The sequence below is a fragment of the Cimex lectularius genome, unplaced genomic scaffold (assembly GCF_000648675.2).
Source record: "Cimex lectularius strain Harlan isolate CLEC.00 unplaced genomic scaffold, Clec_2.1 scaffold334, whole genome shotgun sequence".
NCBI lineage: Eukaryota > Metazoa > Arthropoda > Insecta > Hemiptera > Cimicidae > Cimex > Cimex lectularius.
Genome location: NW_019392892.1, coordinates 363,120 through 378,374, shown reverse-complemented (window position 1 = coordinate 378,374; position 15,255 = coordinate 363,120). Strand labels below are relative to the sequence as shown.

The window sequence follows — 15,255 nt, the reverse complement described above, 5'->3', positions numbered from 1 at the left end:
CTCTACCACTTGAGCTATCGTGAGTTCGATCCACTCGGACACTAACTTCCCATCTCAACCCCACCTTTTGAATTTTCCCTTCTTTTTGCCATTTGTCGCCGTGATTCCAATCAGATTACATGACATTTGAAAAATGGCAAAAAGGATTCAAGTTAGCGAGTTACGGAAGTTGGTGCCCGACGGGATCGAAGTCACGATAGCTCAAGTGGTAGAGTAGCGGCGTATCAAGCTGAAGGTCGTGGGTTCGAATCCCGCTCGTGACACTGATTTTTTATCTCAACTATAAACCTTAATTAATTGAATGATATTAATTTGTCATGCGGACCACGAAAACTAGTGAATTTGTAGTAAATGGTATTTCATGGGGCTTAAAGCCAATACCAATTGATATTTTTCAAATTAATTTTATTTCCCCTACTTTACTCCAAGGTTATTTTGGTTTCGGTTAATTTTTGAATGTTTATCAGAATCCAGCATATTAAGCTACAATAAAGAAATAAAACGCAAGGTTGTTTTGAATTTGATATAATGTATACACACATATATGTGTGTGTATATACACACATATATGTGTGTATATACACACATATATACATATACACATATATATGTATATATATATATATACTGTATATGTATATATGTGTGTGTGTATATATATATATATATATATACACACATATATGTGTGTGTATATACACACATATATACATATACACATATATATGTATATATATATATATACTGTATATGTATATATGTGTGTGTATATATATGTATATATATATTTACATACTGTGGGTGTATACATTATATCAAATTCAAAACAACCTTGCGTTTTATTTCTTTATTGTAGCTTAATATACTGGATTCTGTTAAACATATATATACGTATACACATATATATGTATACANTATATATATATATATGTGTCGGGAATTCATCTGTTGGGCTATGATCCCACTCATCCTCAGAGATCTGGCCCTCTTCAAAGTCGGACATAATAACAAACACGACTAGTTAACAATTATAATTTTATTTAGTAAAAGATCAAAGCACGGATGCACTCCCCACTTGCACGCTTAAAATGTTACTGTTACATACTGGAGGTTCTTATTGCTTCTGCCCCCGCAAAAATATAGAGCGCACTCCATGGTCTTTCTAAAAACTGTACCTCCGCGGTTAATTTAGATTCTTTAACCAGTGGGGAGCGTCCAAGTCGACACAATGTGTTTGCCTTTCAGGAATTAATAACTTTATAATAATAATAATTAATCAACTTTACAAAAATGTGATAAGTAGATAACGTAAACATTAAAACATTAATCATTGGGTTTCTTCTCTATCACCGACATATAAATGGTGTTTTTTCAGTGCCTATTTGTCATGAATTCTCAGGCAGGTGTCTAAAGTATTTCGACCTATTATCGCCAGATAAATGATTAAAAATTACCTTACTTATAAAATATATAGAATAAAATTTTACATTGTATGGTGCTATGTGAATAAATGGTGATAAAAAAGATAAATTCTCCAAGCTGGCTATCATATTAAAAATATACTGAAAATATCTTTCAAGTAATTAAGGTTTTTAGTTGAGATAAAAAAGTCAGTGTCATGAGCGGGATTCGAACCCACAAGCTTCGGCTAGATACGCTGCTGATCTACCACTTGAGCTATCGTGACTTCGATCCACTCGGACACTAACTTCCCATCTCAACCCCACCTTTTGAATTAAAAAAAAAAAACTTAAAACCTTAATTAATTGAATGAATGATCAAGCGGAACACGAAAACTAGTGAATTTAATACTGAAAATAGTTCAATGATAGGACGAAATATATTTTTATTGGAACAATTTTAGATAGGATAAAGTTTGTTTATATAACATCAAACGACTAAAATTTTAATACATTTGTGTTCCTTCCAGCGCAAAAAGAACGAACGGTTTATTAGTTTTAACAAGTTATAGAGTTGAACGTTTGTTCCGGACGTTTTTTGCTTTAAGGGGTAAAACAGACGTTTCCCGTGTTTCTGACGTTTATTTAAAGTTAATAAAACCAGTTTCTGATGAGTTTATGTTCAATTGAAGATGTTGTGTTAAAAAAAAAAATGCGCTTGATTTTGTGTAGCAAGATTTTGTTATAAAAGAGAGTATATTATAGTTGATTTAAAGTATGCATATTAGCATAAAATTAGAGATAAACTGTGTTATTCTGTAATTAGAAAACACTGATGTTTGTTGTTTACGAATAACATCTATAGAATTTCCAGAATTTTATGATGTAAAAGTCGAAGATGTTCAATTCTTTCTCTGTCTCCCTTTTTTCTGAAATATTAATGTCATCTTCGCCGTCGGAAATCCGTATAACGGGAGCAACAGGCTTCCGTTTAACGCCGTGAGGGGGGGGGGTTGATTCACGGCGTTTGCAAGTGGTCGGGGGACGCGAGCCACCCTCTCCGGGGGTGTAAGCGTGCGGGGGCGGAGAGGAAAAAGTTGTCGAGAAGGGAGAAACCGCCGTACGTCCCTTGCATATACATGAGACCTCGAAGTTTTTCATTAACAGTTCCACCTTTTCTCCCTCTGCAGAAAACTGTATTAATTCCCCGCTTCCCGCCCTTACCACGGGGTCGCCGGTTGGGGCGGTGGAAACTCTCCTTTATTGTATTCTATATAGAGCTCTTTCAACGTTCCTTGGTAATCCTGTTCGTCTTATGATTCAATCAACCTGACCCTTTTTTTAAATGAAGAAAACTTGCGTTAAAATCGACTGCATTCCTTCTTGTACGCTAGTTTCATTTCCTCTATGCTTTATGTAAACAAAGAAACTTTCCTAACCTCGTGATATTTCTATAAGAAAAATGAAAATATTTTCTTCTTTTTTATTTTTAATCTTCTTTAACAGGAGCTGGCCAATTGTACGTAACATGAATTTTCCCCAAAGAAATAATAAAAACTTTTCCTTCGACATCAAACCGCTCTGTGTCTGAGCTTAAAGGTCCACTTGTACCACAAAACCAGAGAGAAAAAACACAAAAAGTTTTTATCAATTGTACATTCATTCTATCGTTAATTTTACAAAAATTGTCCTTTAAACTAATACTTAAAATAGTACAATATAAATTTGTATTAAAATAGGAAATCGATTGGAATGTGTTCTCGAAGTCAAGGAAGTGGTTCAAATCCCGTCAATGGCACAAATTTTTTATTTCCAAAAACCGCATATAATTTGGTAAGTATAAATGTGGTTGCACCTTACACCAAAAGAATATAAAATTAAAGACTACAGAAGCCCGAAAAATCGCTATCTTAAACGAATACAAAATGGCCATAGGTCATAGCATAAATTAACCAGTTTCAAAATTGACTGTACTATCTTAGATAAAAGAATCTGAAAACCTGGAGAACAAGGGATTTCTAAAGCGGCTTGTACTTAAAAACACCGATTAATAGACATATCTATGTCATATCCATCAAAACATCGATTCTTTCAATCAAATTCCATCATAAGGAAAATATTCTTGGAAACATGGCCAGATTCTTGTAGAAATAGTGGTACACTTCCCCACATTCGCCTTACACTCCTAATCTGTCTACAAAGTTTTTCCAGCGTGGATAGACCACGATCTAGCATACACATTTAAAAAATTAACTAAAATTTAAAATTTACTTCAAGACCCCCTCATTAGTAACAACACAGCAAGGAATCTTACCTAAATCTAATTAAAATAATGGTCAAAATCAAAGGAAAATTTGTGTAAGTTTAGTTTATTTTTTAATATTGTTAGCGTAAAATGACTAACTTTTTCACTCTGGATAGTCATGATAAAGTTTAATGATTTCTCTGACCAAGTTTCACGGCGCCCAAGTTAGGCTAAACACTCGTGACCTAGGCGTCTTACAAAACTGTATTCCCGACCTTCTCCGTTTTGCAAATGTATATAACTGTTTCTGTCGATAATTATCAATATTTTTATTAGAAATTGAGAATGTATCAATTAGTTATCACTGTTGACGTAATATTAATATTTTAACTTATGATTTTTCCTTCTTGTAGGTGGTATACTAGGTCATCTCAAAAAAAACCACAACCATTTTTTATCCACAACTATTGGATAAAAATTGGTTGTGGTTTTTTTGAGATGACCTATTATCCCACCTTCAGGAAGGATAAATCATAAGTTAAACTGTTAATGTCGAAGTATAAGAAAACATCATTTATATTTTACCAAAATATAGATATTAAGTGTATCAGTATGTGTATGAATCGATATTATATAACAAAAAATCGATGCATGGTTGTATTTGTCAATAGTACTTTATCAAGATACGTCGATGAAAAATTATTGACATTTTTTATCAAAAACGTTTTAATAAAAAAAATTATACCAAAAAACCTTCTGTGAAAGTATTAAATTAAAAAAAAAATCTATAAGGAAACAATGAGATTTCATGGCAAAGAAAGGATGTTTGGCCACATTCCTATTGGATTAAAAAAAAATTATGGAAGTATAGATATTTATTTTAAAAAAAAATATTAAAAAAACAGATGTAAAAAGAAATAAATTTTTTATCAAACATCATCTGTATGAAGAAATATTGATATTTCATCAAATCAATGTAAAGAATTATTGCTATTTTTATCGAAAACATCGATGTAATGAAATATTTGTTTTATGTAAGATATCGATGTAACGAAGTATCAACGTATATCACAAAATTCGGTGAAACGAAGTGTGCTTATTTATATAAGACATTCGTACAATTAAGAATAATTAATAACAAAACTTTCGTATAAAAATCATTAACCTGTTTTCATTAACAAATCGCTATAAGAAAGTATCGCTGTCTTATCAAAAAGAAAGGATGTTTGGATTTGGATAAAAAATAATCTATTTATGCTAGTCGCGATATTTTATCAAAACATCGATGAAAGGAAGTATGTATAAATTGTCAAAAAATATCGTTCAAAATAAATATATTTTTTTTACACCGTCTATATAAGTAAGTATCGATAGGTTTCACAAAAAATATATTTGGATCATCATCATCATCAACATCATCATATTTGGATGGAAAAAACTCCGATTTAAATAAGTTTCGACATTTAATGGGACAACACCCAGCTAAGAAAGTATCGATATTTTTCCAAGAACATAGACATTTTATCAAAATTGCGTTGTAAGAAAGTATCTGTAATTTGTCAAAAAATATCAAGCATTTTATTTATTTTTTAATCATCGATGCAAGGAACTTTCAATATTTTGTCACGTTGAAACCATCTATAGAATTATCGATAGTTTTCAGAAAGAAAAGACATTCATATTTGATAGAAGAAACCTATTTACATAAGTTTCGATATTTAATGGGACAACTTCGATGTTGTAAAGTATCGATATTTTATCATAAATATCATTGTAAACAATTACCGATTTTTCTGGAAACATGGACGAAAAGAAGTATCGATATATTTCTTTAAACCCACCGTCGAAAGGAACGAATAATTTGCCAGAAACGTTGATCAAAAAATAAATTGATGTTTATCAAAAATGGATGATGTGAAAACATGATTCATTATTATATCGATTTACTGAAGTATTTGATATTTTTCAAATAGAAAAGATGTATCGATATATCAATAATCTCTTAAAAAAGATCTGTTTATACAACTATCGATATTTAATGGGACAACATCGATCTAAACCAATAAAGATATTTTATAAACAGCAAAGTAAAACATTAATGCTATGTCACCTCAAACATCGCCATTTTATCCAAATATGATGTAAGGAAATATCTGTACTTTGCCAAAAAACGTAAGTAAATTGATATTTCTTTTTTTTAAGTATTAATGTAAGGAACTTTCAATATACGGTAAAACCAAGTATATAAGAAAGTATAGATATCTTTCAAAAATAAAGGATAATTGAAAACATTCATATTGGATTAAAAAAAACACCGATTTATACAAGTATCGATATTTTATCAAAACTTCGGTATAAGGAAGTTTATTTAATAAAAATATCGATTTTATAGATATGAACGGTTTGCGTTTCGGTTTAAAAAAACTCATTACGACACAACAAAGTACATAAAATAGACAAATTGCTTTCAAGGGCAAGTTGCAAAGGGTCGATATTTTATCGTAAATATCATTGTAAACGATTACCGATTTTTCCGAAAAAATGGACGAAAGAAAGTATCGATATATATATATATATTTTTTTTTTTTACAGAAACCCACCGTCGAAAAAGAACGAATAATTTGGAAGAAACGTTGATCAAAAGATACAAAAATTGATGATATGAAAACTTGATTCATAATTGATCCAATTATATCGATTTACTGAAGTATTTGCATTTTTTCAAAAACATCTGTTTTAGGAAGTGCCTATATTTTATCGCAACCAAAGTATGTTCCGATACATTTATATTTGATCTAAAAACGGCGGTGTAAGTAAACCATCTATAGAAATATCGATATTTTTCAGAAAGAAAAGATGTATCGATATATCAATAATCTCTTTAAAAAGATCTGTTTATACAACTAACGATATTTAATGGGGCAACATCGATCTAAACCAATAAAGATATTTTATAAACAGCAATGTAAAATATTAATGATATGTCATCTCATACATCGACATTTTATCAAAATATCGATGTAAGGAAATATCTGTACTTTGTCAAAAAATGTAAGTAAATCGATATTTCTTTTTTTTAAGTATTAATGTAAGGAACTGTAAATATACGGTAAAACCATCTATATAAGAAAGTACAGATATCTTTAAAAAATCTAAAAAAAAAGGATAATTGGAAGCAATTATATTGGATCAAAGAACACCGATTTATGCAAGTATCGATATTTTATCAAAACTTCGGTATAAGGAAGTTTATTTAATAAAAATATCGATTTTATAGATATGAACGGTTTGCGTCGCGGCTTAAAAAGCTCATTACGACAACAAAGTACATAAACTAGACAAATTGCTTTCAAGGGCAGACAAAAGATAAAAAGTAACTGAAAGGAACATTGAAATTATCGCCTTTGTTAGTTGATAAACAATGATTTATTTCCTAGAACTTCCATATACTCTATGCCACATTGCACTTTGAGCCCTATTGCATCGATTTACGTGCTAAGTCTATTCGCTTGTTGGATACGCTAAATTGACTCTGAATTGTACGAAAAACAAGACGAGTTCGGGTTACCTAATACGAATTTAGAGAATAAAAAATTGTGCTTTGTTATGTCAACAGGTTTCACGCCGTTGTGTTTGTTTCGCTTTCTACTTAACCGGCTGTTTTTCGAATTTCCCCGAAATGTAAATAAATTGTCCGTTATATTTGAAAAGGGTGTCTATTAGGTCTGGGATTTCCTATCTGGCCCGTTGTTTTATTCCACAAGTGTTTAGAATACGTGGCTTATCTGCTAGCCGTGATGATGTCATAAAATTTAATATATAGATAGGAATAATATATAGGTCCCGTGTCGGGGAGTCGTGTTTGGTCACAGGGGGAAAAAAACGAAGAAAAAAGACAACTATAAATTAACAAAGGAGGGGAGACACAACAAGTTGGACGCTTGGCACTCGGGCGTAAATATGCGACCATATCGCCCGGGCTGCCAACAATTTTCACTGCTTCGTTTATATTAACAATACTGCTTGCGAAACTACAATGGATTTTTATAAAATTACACCTTTCCCGGGTTAATCTCGGTGTTTCTCGGCAATCGCTTTTATCTCAGATTGCTAAAAAGGAACTGGTTTTCGAATTAGTTCTATAATCAGCGAAGGTGAACCAAGAAGGTTTCAGTGAATACTACATCAAAAGTTGTGAAAAAGTTTTAAACCTTTCTACATAGTACTATATAATTTGCGTCTCGAGCAAAACATGCAGATTGATTTTTATTATCACATTTTGACAAAGTCTATAATAGTAGAAGTAATAACGTACACTTTATTAAATTATCGATAATTTGAACCGTTTTTTTAAATTTAATGTTTTTAACATAAATTATCAATCAAATTATCAACATATTGGGTTGTCCGGAAAATAATGCAGGATTTTGGTATTAAACAAAAAAAAAGAAACTAGTTACTTTAAAGCAATGTTCTTTAATCAAAATAATNATGAGTAATCCTGTAAACGTAAACAGAATATTTTATATAGATTTTTTTTAATGAAAACTTAAAATCCTGCATTATTTTCCGGACAACCCAATAACATCGATGTTTCTATATATTGATATCGTCTGTTGTAAATATCGATACTTCTGTATATAGTGGTTGTCTGACGAAATATGATTCCCAAACATCGAAGTTTTTGATAAAATTTCGATATATTTATCTTGATGTTATATGTTATAATATTATCTCTACTCTTTGCCGTACATTTATTCCTTTGTGATAAAAATCGATATTTTTTTACATCGATTTTGTCACGATATGGACACTACCAATTCTGACAATGTTGCCTGACCAATATAATTTTTTCCGAAAATCCTTTTTGATAAATGATCCAAAATGCCTTATTATCTTATAAATTATTGGTGTTAATAAAATATCGACACCTTACATCAATTGTCGATACTTCTTTACATCAATGATTAAAAAGAATATGAATACTTCCTCCCATCAATTTTTTGACAAATTATCCATACTTTCGTACATGGAAGTCTAGCTTAAAAATATCGATATTTCGTTAGATTGATGTCTGATAAAATACCGATATTTTCCTTCATCGATGTCGGATAAAACAGTCGATATTTTTTTATATCGATGGTTTGCCATATTTTACAGATTCTTGATACATCGATGTGTTATTAAGTATCGATTCTTAATTGCACAATTCGACATTTCGATGCATCAAATTTTTGTGATAAATTATCGATTCATCGATGTCTTTGTAAAAATATCTTTTCTTTCTTAATCATTGTTTTCTTACGAAAATTTCGATCCTTTACATCAATAACTTGCGATCAATTATCGATAATTCCTCACATCGATTTTTCTGATAAAATATTGATTCTTTGTTACATGCTTGTCAATGATAAAAATATCCTTACTTCACTATATAGATGATATTTTGGAAAATATCAATTTATTTATTTCATCTATCTTTTTTAAATAAAATACCCATATCAATGTGGATTTTTGTCCCAATATGAATGTGTCCAAAAATTACTTTATTTTATATATATTTTGTCATAAAATATTTATATTTTCCCTCCATATTTCTAATACATTATCGGCACTTGCATGAATCGGTGTTTTTGATCAAATATGTACGTTTTCAAACACCCTTTATTTTTGAAAGGCACCGATACTTTCTTACATCTGCGTTTTCTGATAAAAATATCGATTCTTTTTTATATCGATGTCTTGGATAAAAATATCGATATTTCCTTATGTCAAGGTTTTGTGATGAATTTAGATACTTCCGTACCTCGATTATGATCAGTATTTTACTAAAATATCGATTGTTTGTTACATACATGTTTATGATAAAAATATCAAATTTTCCTTATATATATGTTTGATAAAAATCTCGATTTATTTTTTACATCGATGTTTTTTGATCAAATATACTTCTATCAATCTGGATTTCTGGCCCGATATGAATGTGGGCAAGCTTACTTTTTTGTCATAAAATCTCGATCTTTCCTTGCATAGATATTTTTCTATAAAATTTCGATACATTTTTCTATCACCATTTTTTTTAAATTTTTTTATATGGAACTATTGAAATTTTTTACACATGTAAATACGTGGTTTTGATCTATATAAATGTTTCCAAACATCTTTTTTTATGACAAAATATTGATACGATTATACATCGATGTTGATACATGTTATCGATGTTTTTCGACGAATTATGAAAATCTCAATATATACTTTATTTTAGATCTAGATTCTTGTTTACTTCGCTATTTTAGTAATATATCGATGCTTGTTTTTTTTCTAGTACGTGTAATCTTGTATGAAAATACGTATACTTCTTCATGTTCGATAAAATATCGATGTTTTTGACATAAATATAGATTTTTACCACCGATGTAACCTCTGACTTAGTTGTAATTTTCGTCATCTCTCTAACACTGTTTTCCATAGGACCTTAATTGCTAGATTTTATTTTTTTGAATATATTCTTTTATAACTTTGATACCAAGTACGAAAGTATGGATAATTTGTCAAAAAATTGAATCAGGGAAGTATTCATATTTTGTTTAATCATTGATGCAAAGTATCGACAATTGATGTAAGAAAGTGTCGATATTTTATCAATACCAATCATTTTTAATATAATAAGGAATTTTGGATCATTTATCAAAAATGATTTTTGCAAATAGTGATATTGATCAGGCAACATTGTCGTACAGAAGTGATAGACGATTTATTTCTCACAACATTAATATATCGAAATGTCGATATCGTGGCAAAATCGATGCAAAAAATATCGATTTTTATCACAAAGGAATAAATGTACGACAAAGAGTAAAGATAATATTATAATATCAAGATAAATATATCGAAATTTTATCGAAAACTTCGATATTTGGGTATCACATTTCGTCAGACAACCACTATACTGGGTGTCCCAGTTCCTTCTGACGAAACTCAGGGAATCGATTCTACTCTTTGTTTGGAGCAAAAAATGCTGAGGAGAAAATTTTCGGAAATTTCTCTATTTTGAAGATATTCGTCAATTTAGGTTTTTTCAACTTTTCACTACCTTACCTCATAAAAACGCTTACAACTTCTAAAATGTTGAGACTACAACAAATCCAATTATATCATTTGAAAGAACGCTAAATTTTCTGCAAGATACTTCTTTGCAATAATCTGAATGATATAAAATGTTAGCCCATATCAGTTGGAACATGTCAAAATTAGAAAATTTAAAATTTTGGTCATGATTCCACGTTCTACTGAGGTTACAAAATAATACCTATAACTTGTCAAATTTTACAAAAACTTCTTCATCTGATATGCTTTACGTTGATATATCCAGGTTTTTAAATAACGTTAGTAGAGTTGAAAAATAACAATGGAATGTTCGAAAACGTGAGCTAAGGTAAATTTGAAGGGGGGTAGAAATAAATCAATTAGAACTCAATTTGTAAAATAAAAATGACACATCTGTAATCTAACAAGAACCATACCAGAATGGATAACTGACTTTCTGAATTTCTACCGCCCTCTTCAAATTTACCTTAGCTCACGTTTTCGAACATTCAATTGTTATTTTTCAACTCTCCTAGAACGTTATTTAAAAACCTGGATATATCAACGTAAAGCATATTAGATGAAGAAGTTTTGTAAAATTTGACAAGTTATAGATATTATTTTGTAACCTCAGTAGAACGTGGAATCAGGACCAAAATTTTAAATTTTGTAATTTTGACATGTTCCAACTGATATTGGCTAACATTTTATGTCATTCAGATTATTCCAAAGAAGTATCTTACAGCAAATTTAGCGTTCTTTCAAATGATAAAATTGGATTTGTTGTAGTTTCAACATTTTGGATGTTGTAAGCGTTGTTATGTGGTGAAAAAAAGTAAAAAAAAAAACCTAAATTTCACGAATATCTTCAAAATAGAGAACTTTATGAAAATTTTCTCCTGAGCATTTTTTGCTCCAAACGAAGAGTAGAATCGATTCCCTGAGTTTCGACAGAAGGATCTGGGACACCTTGTATACAGAAGTATCGATATTTACAACATACAATATCAATGTATAGAAATATCGATGTTACATTGATAATTTGATTGATAATTTACGTTAAAAAACATTAAATTAAATAACTAATGGTTTAAATTAAAGATAATTTAATAAAATGTACGTTATTACTACTACTATTATCTACTTTGTCGAAATCTGATAATAAAAATCAATCTGCATGTTTTGCTCGAGACGCAAATTATATAGAACTATGTAGAAAGGTTTAAAACTTTTTCACAACTTTTGATGTAGTATTCACTGAAACCTTCTGGTGGAAATTTGTGTAAAAAAATTCAGATTTTTTGCATGAAATACTTGCTACTTATAGAACTAATTCGAAAACCACAGTTCCTTTTTAGCAATCCTAGATAAAAGCGATTTGACAAATAGAATGGTATCGTGATCATTATTTGGTTACTGCTAATGTTACTGCGTGTCCTGTAGATTTTAATAGGCTGTTTCAAGTCCAGGGGTCATATAAGCTGCTGTTTAATTCAGACGGGACTAAGTGAAGGGTCCGAAGTGGGCTTCACCCCCGACGTTGATGTCTGGTCTTCGGCTAGGTGGTCTCGTGGTATATAATTACTCGTCGGTGTAGGGAGGGTTGTAAGTTAGTGAAGCGGTTTCGCAGTCAGGCCCATCCCCAACCGCAAGTAGTTGCCCACCGCAACTTCCTCGACTAACTTCTTCAGGGAATCGCGCGTTTTGACGTGTACGAGGGAAAACACTATATTATCATCTTCCGTCGGATGAGTTGGCGACTAATTATTATAAAACGGCCGAACCCCCTCTCCTGGCCGTCTATAATTGCAATAACCATTTAGACAATTAAACAGGGATCCGATTGACTTATTTATCGGGTCCACTGTACGTTTAATCTCTGAATAATCTCCCTGGCAATCCGATTAGCGTAATAGTCTTGGGGAGTAATAAACGTTTTTGAACGGCTAGGCTCTAATTACCTAATTATACCTCTTGTTATTCATCTCTCGAGAATAATTAATATGTTTTAATTGTGATTTATATCACATATTATAATTAATCTAGCATCATGGACAATTCCAAAAATATATTGTGGCTCTTGCCTTTATAATCGCGTTGGAGATGTGAATGTGTTAAAATTTGCCACAACGTCCAGTTAAAAAAAAAAGAGTCATAAACAGTGTTTTTTGTTAATATATCAATGGCTCAATTCCATTAATTAAGGTCCCAAGAAAGACTATGTTAGATAATCAATATATCAACTACATGAAAAATACATGTTATGATATTCTATATCGATTCATCGAAACAACGATGTTGGTTTTAAATATATCGATTGTTTGAATTATCGATTCCTTAGAATATCGATTCTCCAAAACATTGATTATCTTATAAAAGAAAGATTATTCAAACGATACAGTAATATATCGAGTTTTTTTTTATAATACACATATCGAACATATAAATTTTACAAGATTAAAATCGTTGGGTTTTTAAAAACAATATATCGATTTTTCAAATGGCTGATGTCAAACACACGACCAATTCCCTAAAATATCGAAAAAATTTTAATATATCAATTATCAATTTTTCTAATAATCATGGATTTAATACCAAATCGATACATATACATATATATCGAAAACAAAATATATATAATAACGCTTATTCAAATGATCGTGCGCACTGATGTTTTTGAGATAATATATCTATCATTTTTTATTATTTTTTAATTAATTTTATAACTACCTATTTTTGATAATATATCTATTATTTAAAACATCGAGATTTTGATACATCCATAAATAAATACATTATANATGTATGGAATATCAATTCTAAAATTTAAAAAAAATTAAAGTTCTTTAATAATCGAATGTTTTAACAACAATATATCGATTTATCAGTAATTGATGTTGCTAAATATACACACACCCACACAAATATATATACATACACACCCACACACATACATGTATGGAATATCAATTCTAAAAATTTTAGAAAATTTAAAGTTCTTTAATACTGGATTGTTTTAACAACAATATATCGATTTATCAGTAATCGATGTTGTTAAACACACTATCTATTCTCCAAAACATTATTTATTGAATATATCGTTTTTTATGCTTATTTTTATGCTTTTTATGCGTGTTCTTGAGTTTGGAAGTTAATTGTAACGAGTAGTCAATAATGATATTTTTTAAATATAATATAAAGTCAATAAATGTTTGACGAAAACTGTATAAAATGTAAATAATATTTCTCCTCTTTTGAAAAGTCAGCGCTTTGAGCAGATATTGATTCAGGAAGTATTTTTATAATTGACCTGATGGGCATCTTGATAAATTAGCCCTCAATTCATGATTTCCCCCTCTTCAAAATCATTTGTGCCCTTTTTTCAGTGACAGAAGTCTGCGATTAAATTTATATTTTCATTTTTCCAACAGAAAAATTAATACAATTAATGACAAGCCCTTTCGACATGTCTAATATTGAACTATTTATTAAAAAAAAAACACTTTTGTATAAACGATTTTCAAACACGACCTGGTTTATTTAAGGCCGTCGAGATAATGCCATTACACATGTCGCGATGAATTAGACAAGAGGCCCGAGAGGGAGCCATGCCGGAGGAAAAGGAAGTTCTCCTCAGTTTCTCTCCTACATTCATGACATTATTATTTGATTTATAAAGGTCGCGTCCTACGCTCCTCCCTACTAAATCTAAATGTTGGTCTGTTTAATTACTCAGAGGGTAAATTTGTCCATTTAGACCCGGAGGTTAAAAACCATGATAAATTCGAAAAGATGAGGGAAAACATTTCATAAAAATCTATGTGATTTTTTTTCTGGTCAATCTATCTTTTCAGACCACGTGTGCAAATATATCTTGATTTAATTATAAGGGAAAAAAACCTATGTAAAGTTTGCTTGCCGTTTAATAAGCTCTCCTTGTTATATATCCACCATATATTGCAGTCTTTTTAATTTTTCTTTGTCCAGTCATAGTATCGTCCTAAATTTGTATTATTTTAGTATTAATTTACATTAAAGAAAGTATAATTTCGTTTGAACGTTTAAGAAAACAAATATTCTTATACTTGTGGCTGTGCTTTTGGCTGTAAGCCATGGAGGTTTCATTAGTGTTGGATGAAGGTTATCCTAAAAAAATAAAATAAAAAATTGAGCTGTTGTATCTAAAGTCATATCTATCTTCGTTCAATAAGCGTACAATCTTAGATTTCGCTTTAAAAAAAAGTTGTATACAATTTGTTCAAGGATTAAAGTGGCCTGCGGGCAAAAGATAAGATTTCGCTTGCTTCTTTTAGCTCTATACTATTGCTACCTATTTATATCGATTCAGATGTAAAAAATATATTTAATATGTGTGTAACTTCGGGTTCTTTTAAATTAATATTCTCCTATTTATAAACATCCTTTGTTTGCAAATTATAAAGGTTTCATTACTGTTGGAGTAAGGTTATCCTGAAGGTTAGGAATAGGGATAATAAAAGCTTTCTGCACCTGATCGGATAGATT

General features: G+C 30.3%; 1 protein-coding gene across 8 annotated transcripts in view; it reads left to right on the top strand.

The window, feature by feature from the left end:
• Window positions 1–15,255, top strand: part of LOC106663447 (tyrosine-protein phosphatase Lar) — a 312,386-nt gene that overhangs the window by 37,170 nt on the left and 259,961 nt on the right. The window lies entirely within an intron of this gene.